Source organism: Alligator sinensis, unplaced genomic scaffold (assembly GCF_000455745.1).
Source record: "Alligator sinensis unplaced genomic scaffold, ASM45574v1 scaffold139_1, whole genome shotgun sequence".
NCBI lineage: Eukaryota > Metazoa > Chordata > Crocodylia > Alligatoridae > Alligator > Alligator sinensis.
The window spans coordinates 163426-172797 of record NW_005843273.1 but is presented as its reverse complement, the minus strand read 5'-3'; the positions used below and the strand labels follow the sequence as shown (position 1 = coordinate 172797).

General features: G+C 48.5%; 1 protein-coding gene across 1 annotated transcript in view; it reads left to right on the top strand.

The window, feature by feature from the left end:
* Positions 1–9372, top strand: part of ASPM (abnormal spindle microtubule assembly) — a 62795-nt gene that overhangs the window by 339 nt on the left and 53084 nt on the right. The gene's annotated exons all lie outside the window — the stretch shown is intronic.

Below are 9372 nucleotides of genomic sequence, written 5' to 3'. Positions count from 1 at the left end.
AGGGACCGCGCCCCCAGCCCAGCTTGGATATGGGGAACGACGGGAGCCGCTCGCACCCGTGCCCCCTCTGCGCCCCACACGCAGCCTGGCCTCCCCCACAAGAGGGGCCGCTCAGCGATGCTTGGTGCTGGGGGTTGCATGAGCTCGGGGGAGTGGCCTCCGCGCCGTGCTCGCCCCAACAGTATCCCTGAAGTCTAAGATAGTGTTTCCCAAGCAGTGTGCCATCAGAAATGAACAGGTGCGCTACGGAGTTTTCCCAGGCAGTGGGCTACAATTGAGGATGGGGAGTGTGAGGATGGGGGATACCTTAACAGGTGTGCCACGGCAAATTTGTATTAATGTAAGTGTGCTTTGGGCTGGAAAGGGTTGGTCTAGGAAGAGCCTGCCTCCCCAAGCCCTGGCTGTGCTGGGGGCTCTATTTTTCAAAGCTCCCTGTGCTTCCAGGGCTCCCCTGGGAATTGACAGGCCTGCTCTAGAAGCCTTAAAATTAAGGGCTTCAAGCCTGTCCCTCCAGTGATTCTCTTTGAGGGTGTTGCTGGGAGTGTCTTGGCCTCTTGTGGACTAAGATCAAGTGGGGGCATCTGAGTCCCAATACCGCTGGGCTTGGCCATGCTGCCTGGGACAGAGGATGCCCATGGGTTGTAGTGCCTTATGTGGTGTTTAGAATAATTGTGTTCTCCCTGCTCAAGCAATATGGTTTTTGGAACATTTGGATTCTGATCAATCAATATGATTTGGAAGTGATTTGACCTGGAACACAAAATATATTACAGCTAATAATAAAAAAGCCTTTTCAGTGTACCCTGCACTATTTTGGGGTGTTGGTTGTAGCCCTCTTGGCTTAAGGACACAGGCAGGCAAGGTTCTTTGGGTAAATGGGTAAATGTTATCTTTTTATTAGACCAAGTAAATAATTGAAAAAATAGTTTTTTGCAAGCTTTCAGGCACAAGTACCCTTCACTGTTGTTTGTGTGACTTGCAGTTTAAGCCCAGAGATTTCAAATAGGGAACCCATAGTACCAGCAAACACTGACCTATTTTGGTCTTTTGGAATTCTTTATGCCTAATGAGTTGCTCTGTTATTTTCTGTAATCCAGTAATGAGTGAAAGTTCACAGGTAACATTTTCTGAGGGGTGCTTTGAGTTTTTGGAGGTGTGACTTGCATATAAAGTGGTGAAGAAGCTCTGGGTGGTTGGTGGCAGTAACATCAGGATTCCTTGAAAAGTTCTCAGAGTTCACTTTGCTAGGAGAATCATTAATTTCCCTGGTGTGGACCAGGTACTGACAGTTGGTGCGACGCTGATCCATTGCCAATGTGAAGCATTGAATTAAGCTGTTAAATTGAATATGGCTGTTAATAACATCTGAAGTGTTCCTGTGCATTTAAAGTTTAGGTATTTTGTTGATTTGCAGATAACTGATGTTTGTTACTCTGTAAGCAGTAAGCAAAAAAAACACCCCAGGGATTAGTTTAGATTATAGATTTTAGGTGAATTGCTCATTTATGCCTAGACAATGAAGTACACATGTCAGATGGGAGGGAGCGCAGGGGCTGGGAGGACAGGATTACAGTTCTCAGTGATCTTGAGAAACGATCTGAAATCAAAATAAATGCAAGAAAAAGACATAGACATACTTCCTTCTAGCCAAAGAAAGGCATGCATAGATACAGAATGGAGATGATGTTGATAAATACATTGAAGTAACTGGCTAGGTAGCGTTGCTTTAGTAGAGAGACTGGGGATTATAGTGGAGCATAAGAAGAAAATGATTCAAGAGTTATGCTTTTATTAACCCTCCCTCCCCCCAATAAAAAAAAACAATTACATGTCAATCTGGCCTTTTAACAGAGGGTGCAGACATCTGTAAGAAGAAGAGAAACATTTCAAAGGCCCAGCTGTACAAATACATGCTCTTGGAAACATTCCAAAAGCAGCTGATGCCATCTGACAGTATCTCTTTAAATGAAATGACTCCTGGATCATTTCACTTTTTGGTATGTTTGTTGGGATGGGAGAGCAAGTGGACAGCCTGTCAACTATCCAGCTAAAGAGTCCCTGGTACTCCCTGCTGGGACCATCACTGCTGCCTGAGCCAACACTTCTCTCCATCTAGACTCCTGCCAACTTGTGGGGAGCCACTGCTTCTGCCAGGAAAGGTTTGAGGAATTTAGAGTCAGGGTGGATTTGATTGAAATCAAATTGGTTCAAATCACTGGTCAGGAAGCCTCGGTTTAATCATTGTTTTTTACAAAAAGTGCGTTCTTGTTGGTTGATATCCTTTATTCATTTAACTTCTTTAAACTTTGCACTTTTAGTGAGAGGTAAAGGAGTGACTGTACACAAAAAACTGCAGAGAGATAAGAGGGCTGATGGGTAATCAGGTCTGTTTTCTGTCATCTCCATATACAACTTTTAACAAGGATGTTAGCTCTGGAGACAAATCCACAGTGTGAGAACTGAAACTAAGCAGCACAGAGATGCTTAATGGGAACTTCTAAATCTAGACAGAGCGCTGAGTCCCATTGGGTATAGTGGTTTTCTTTAGTCGTTACTAATCCATAGAGGAGCCTCTGGGAACTCCATAAGATTGGGCCCCTAATGTAGTCCGTGGCTTGTTGTGACCTATTTATAAAACTTTTCTAAAAAGCTTAAATTAATATATTGTCTCAAACAGTATATAATTAGAAGTTATAATCCCTGTTCCATGATATCTTTGAGCTTTAACATATTTTGAATTAAAACTATCTTTATATAGGTTTATTTTTTTAAAAGCATCTTAAAAAATAAAGTAATACAATCACATGAAAAAAATCTGATTTAAATTAAAAAATCAATTTATTTATTTATTTTAAAATAATTGATTGTTATCCACCTGTTTAGAGTTGGATAATTTATTTACTTGGTTATGGGATTTTGGTTGGTGGTAGAGGAGGTTGTAGTGTTTTTAAATATTTGTGAATAGGTGCTGTATGTGTGTCCCTTGGATGAACTGATTTTTATTTTTTTAAACATTTTCAAGTGTGTTTTACTGGAAACATTTGAGTTCCATCTCTGCAACCTGATGTGTCAAACACAAGACCTGGGAGGTAATTCGTTTCCTCTAGGTACTGATGAGGCCTCTGCTGGGCTCTATTTTTCAGTTTTGACCAGTACAATATAAGAGATTTGTGAGCATACTGGAGATTATCTGAAGGGGAGTAGCAAGAATAAGTGGCTTAGAAAAAATAACTTGGGAGGAAAAGTTGAAGGCATTAGGTTTGTTGTTTATAGAAGAGAGAGAACTAAATGGGAGGAAGTGACAGAATTTCCAAAATGTAAAAGGTTGTCAAAAAGAAGGCAGCAATCAATTGTTCTCTGTATCCACTGAAGGTAGTCGAGCATTGTGCTCCATTAGCAATGGTTTTCAGTTTTATATTAAAAAGGCTTTCCTAGGCATAAGGAAAGGTGGAGGCTTTTGTTTTTTGTCATCTGTTGTCTGTCAGGGATGATCATGGGCAGGAAGAGGGACTAGGTAACAACTGAGATCCCTTCTGGCTATACTCTCCTATAAACACTAGTTTTGTTGAGGTGCCAAGTGCCTGCTGTGATGAATTTGGAACTATGTGCAATTTATCCCTGAGGAATGTAGGACTCAAAGGGACCTCCTGGGCCAACATGTCCTTTCTTCTGTGTTCACAGGGGAATTACCCATAATTGACCCTTTCAGACCTTCACACAAGAGTACATGACACAGAAGCAGAGATGCCATGAATTTCCTGTAATACACCATAGGTAAAAGCAGGGGAGAAGTGCCGTGCTGCTAATGACAGAGATGCAGTTAGTTGATGTTCAGAGATTCCTAGGAACGGTGCCAGGTGCTACAAAAGGCAAGAATCCCCAGAATCCTTTCCAATCTGACTTACCGGAAAAATTTTCTCACTGACTCCAACTTTGATGGCATGATCCTCTAACTAGGAATTGCTATTTTTATTAACGTAGTATGGGGTGGCCAACCTGTGGCATGGGTATCACAAGTGGGACAGGCAGCATAGCAGCAGATAGGTCAGGGTACAGAAGGCAGAGCAACAGATTGTGCAGGGAGCACAGGGCAGAATAAGCTACGCAGCAGTTTGGGCAGAAGGGGATTGCAGTATTGCTAAGGGAGGGCATGGGGCTTAATTTGTAGCATGCCTGCCAAAAATTTCCACTGACATGGAGCTTGCTGCCAGGAGCACAGTGTACCCCCATTAGAAATCCTCAACCTTAACAATGGCTTGTGACCCAATAGTACCAAGGAAGGCAAGCCCCAACCCTCCTGCCTCACAGGCCAACGGAAGCCCTGAAACCAAAGGATTTTTAGACCGCTAACCCACTGCAAAAGCACTATTTCTGTACTCCAACATGGGAATTGCAAGTATTTGATTCAACATATTGCATATGCTAATGTTGACCCCCAAACTGCCTATCTTCTACTATCCCGTCCATAAGCTTGGTTTTATTTTTAATGCGGTTTAGGTTCTTGGCTTCAGTTAATGGTCATTTAATTTTGTCCTGGTGGTGTTTTCCATTTTTAAAAGTTCTTCCCCAGCTTCAGTGTTCGGCTCACAAAGACATGTTAAAAAATAACTGTATCCCTTCCTCATCTCTATTTTGTTCAGTTAAACAAGCTAAGCTAATTTAATGTGTACACACTTTACACACTGTATGTGTGTCCCTTGGATGAACTGATTTTTATTTTTTTAAACATTTCCAAGTGTGTTTTACTGGAAACATTTGAGTTCCATCTCTGCAACCTGATGTGTCAAACACAAGACCTTAAATTAGCTTTATTGACTCCAAGATGAACATGAGCCGCCAATGCCAGACTGCAGCCAGCAAGGCCAGCCATACCTTGTCATGCATCCAAAGGTGCATCTCAAGCCGGTCCAGAGAGGTGATACTCCCCCTCTATGCGACTTTGGTCAGGCTGCAGTTGGAGTATTGTGTCCAGTACCGGGTGCGGGCAGCAGGACAGGCCCTACGAGGAGAGAGTGAGGGACCTGAACCTGTTCAGCCGCAGCAAGAGGAGGCTGAGGGGGCTGGTGGCTCATCAGGGGAGGTAACCACAAATAGGTAGAGCCCTTTTCTCCCCAGCACCACCTGGGGTGACGAGGAACAATGGTAATAAGCTGATGGAGAATAGGTTTAGGTTAGAGATCAGAAGGCAATATTTTACAGTTAGGGTAGCCAAAATCTGGAACCAACTTCCCAAGGAAGTGGTCCTCGCCCCTACATTGGGCAAATTCAAGAGGAGTTTGGATGATCACCTGTCTGGGGTCTTGTGCACCCAGCATTCATTCCTGCCTGTGGCCGGGGGTCAGGCTAGATGATCTTTTCAGGTCCCTCCTGACCTAGCTACTATGAAACATTCTAATATTATAAAAGCCTTAGTTTGTCTGTCCGTAATGCTGTATTTGCACTCTGATTGGTTGTCTGAAACAATCAATCGGAGTTCTCCAAGAGCGTTCCACACAGGAGGCAGCGGTGAAGCGCTGTCATGATGGCGGGGACAGACTGGGGGAGAAAGGCGAGTGCTTCTCCGCCCCCCCCTCCCCACCTCCCCAGTGGGTGGAGTGGGCCCATACCCCAAGCAGGGGAAGGGGGCCTCTGGCCTGGCTGGGGGTGAGGAGGAGGAGGCCTGAGCCTGAACGTGGAGGGGGGTAATGGGCCTGGACTCAATGCGGTGGGGGGGAAGGGAGGAGCAGGCTTGGGCCTGATTTGGCGGGGAGGGGAGGAGCTGGCCTGGGCCCAACACACCAGGAGGGGTGGGGCCGAATCCCGAATGGCAGGGGTCGAATGGGCCAGGATGAGAGGGCGGGGGACGCAGACAGGAGGCTCTGTCCTCCCCCACCCCCCCCCCCCCCCCCCCCGGTCATCCTTGACGGGCAGTTTTCTAATACCTTTATATTCTCTTCCTGCATTGTATTCACTGATTTGTCCGTTTCATTGATTCAGCTATAAAATGGGTGAAAATGCAAAGATAGTCATGTCTAGGAGTACACAGTCTTTCAGATTCTTAGTTTTTACTTCGCTGCTATTGATGGCAGCACAGCAGCAGAACGGAGTTGGGTAGCTCACCTCGTATTGTGTATAGCAGTGGCGGTCAACTTTTTTAGCAAGTTTGCCATAAGCTAAGCCCTGTTTCCTTTCTAAATACACTGTTTCCTCCCTGAATACAGTCTGATGCCTGCCTTCCTCTTCCTTTCTACTGCCCTGCGCTTCCTCTACCTGATAGTTTGTGCCCTGGGGCACCAGAATTAGAGGCACTTGATTTTCTGACCGAGGAAGTAGAGGCCAGATTCTGCTGGGAGAGGTGTTTTTGTCAAAAGCCAGGTTAACCTTTTTCTGCCCCCACAACTGCCAGAGGAAGATCCAAAGCCCTGAATTTGGTGGTGGCTGCAAGGCTAGGAAAGGGTTAAACTACCTCTTGGTCATGACCAGGGAGCTGTGGGTTTCCCCTTGCAGGCTGTTAGGGGGGCAGATGGAGGCAGCCGTGGTGAGGGAGGGAGTGGGACAGGGTTGGAGGCTGGGGTTGCCTGACTGGGGCAGCAGGACAGAGCTATGAGTAGAGCTGGTTCCCTGCCCCTGTGTGCATTCCCTGGGAGGGGTTGGGCAGCAGAGGCACCATGCCGGGGTGCGTGGGGGAGCAGCACTTGCCTCTCCAGATTTGTGTACGGAGTGGGGAGGGTGCAGGCTGCCCACTGCGGGACTTGAGGCCCCCTGCCCTGCTGCCCTCCCCCTGTGGGCCTCCATGGCCCAGTGGGTAGGACCTGGCATGGGAGGCCAGGGAGAGAAGACTTAGTCTGTTGCCATGATGCTAAAGTGAGGTGCTCCCTGCCTGCCTGGGAAGAGGGGGAGGGTACAAATCTGTGCCATTGCTGCTGCCGGGGAGCATGGGGTACCTCGCTGTGGTGATGCAGCTGATGTGGGGCTCGCAGGGGTGGCGGCACCGGATCTGTCTAGCCTACCATGCTGGGTCCTGCTTCCTGGGTTACAGAGACCCCTAGGAGGAGGGCAGCAGGGTGGGGAGCTCTGAGCCCCTCGGTAGGTAGCCTGTGTCCTTCCCCGCCTTTCACAGGCTCTGCTTGCCTCTGGTCTGGCTGTACCTCCCAAGGGGGGCAGGTTCCATGCTCCGCTGTGGCCACAGCGATTGCTGCATCCTGTGTGTGGCAGCCGGGACTTAGGAGCTGTTGGCTGGCTGTGGCACCTGCGGAGCAGGGAGTGGGTAGGATGCAGCCGCTCAGTCCCATAGCTCTGGCAGCTGGTGGCCCGCTTCAGCAGGGATGGGGGACAGCTGGGGACTCCAGTTCGGGAGTGAGGGGTCTCGGCAGGGACAGGGAAGCTGTGACTTGGGAGTGAGGGGCACCAGCAGGGCTGGGGTGTGGGGGGCTATGGGTTGGGAGTAAGGGGCACTGGCAGGGGTGTGGGGCTGTGGTTTGGGAGTGAGGGAAAATGACATGGGCACAGGGCTGTCCCTGGGGGGGTTGAACCAGGGCAACCACCCCGGGCCCTGCGCTTTTGAGGGGCCCCACAGACAGTGCTATACAGGCCCTGCCACACACTGTCGCTGCTGGGTGCTGCTGGCTGTACTGCCACGAGTGCTGTCGGCGTAGGCCCCCCTCTTGACCCACCCCGGGCCCTGCACACTGCTAGGGATGGCTCTGTGGACAGGATACAGGCATATCAGGGCTGCTCAGCACCACAAAGGGGGACAGCCACAGCTGGACCCACATCCTGGTAAATGAAGGGGGCAGGGGAACCTCTGATTTTTCTATAATTAAAAAAAAACAAAATCAAACACCAAAACTATATAGTTATTTAGAATTTATTTTATTACAATGATGCACTGGTAGGCTTCCATATTGCATTACAATGTTAAATATATCAACAAAAGATTGTGTTCAACTGATACCTATGTATATGGTGATGTTTCATTTTAATCATGGAAAAACAGGTACTCTGGGTTTTTTAATCAGATAATTTTGATTTTATTTTATTTTTATTGGAGAATTTGGCATTTTTAAACAGAGAAAGCCAGGATTCCCGGTCATGATACTGTAACAGCTGTTCCATGTGGCTGGAAGCCTGAGTGCCTGAGGCTCCAGTGCCCCACACAGTAGTTGCCTGGGTCACTTCTCACGTGTGCTACTGGATGGCCACTCCTGGTGTCGATTTAAAAAAATATATATATTTTTCAGGGAGAAATTCAACAAGATATTTATCGTTCTGACACATTAAAAGAACATTATTCTCATTTTAGTTTAGCAAAGTTGTCTATGCAGAGCTTTGAAATTGGGTCCTTGAGGTGAATGAGAATGAAGTTCATTCTAAATTTACAAAAGTCCATTTTAAGTATTTTATTATCGTTAATTTAAACTCAATGAACTGCTGGGCCAGATCCGGACTGCAGGGCTTTGGCTGTGGCTGCCACCACTTTTGTTTTAGTGTGGCCAGTACCCAGCCAATTTTAGGCACAAACGATGACCAAAACACTAAATTCTGTGGCAGCTTTTAGCTCCTGGGTACTGGCCATGCTTATACTGCAGCTCCAGCAGTCACAGTAACAGGGTTGAGTGCAGTGGCACTAACTCCCTGGCTGCTGGCAGCTGCTGCGAAAAGCCCCATGGACTGGATGACCCATCTGGCTGGTAGGCCAGAGGGTTTTCATCTCTGACTTAAAGTAATGACAAGTTAATACAGTACATTCTTAATTTTTCTAGTTCACCTTTTAGGTCAGGGGCGGGCAATTATTTTGGGCGGAGGGCCACTTACCCACTTTTGGCAGGCTGTCAAGGGCTGCATGGATAGCCCCGTCCCTTGATGGGTGCCCCGCCTCTTGACAGGTGCCCCACCCCCCGGGTCACCATCTTGGGACCAGTGTCCCAATGTCTTGGGACCAGTGTCCGAAGGCCAGCACTGGTGGGGCCCAAAGCAGGACACAGACTGGCAGGGTTCTGTGGAGCCGGGCTGGGCTGCACCAGCAGGGAGAGGGGGGAACTGGCTTGGCTCTATAGAGCCCCTGCCAGCTGGGACCCCGTGTTCCTGCCACCCTGCTCTGGGCCCCACCGGCACTGGCCCCAGGACACCGGTGCAGTTCCTGTGCTCCCGCTGGCTCCCTGCCCACTCACTCCCGGTGCCCCCCAGCCCTGTGGTACAGGCGGGGAGCAGCACACAGCTCTGACCCCCTGCTCACCAGCAGGGAAGAAGCTGGTGCTGAGTGTGGGGAAAAGGAGCCCCTTGCCCGCCCCATGGCCAGCGCTCCCTGGTGCAGGCACTCTGGAGCAGGCACAGGCAGCCCCCATGCAGTCTGCAAGTGGCTACAAACCCAGGGGCCCGCCCCAGGGGGGGGGG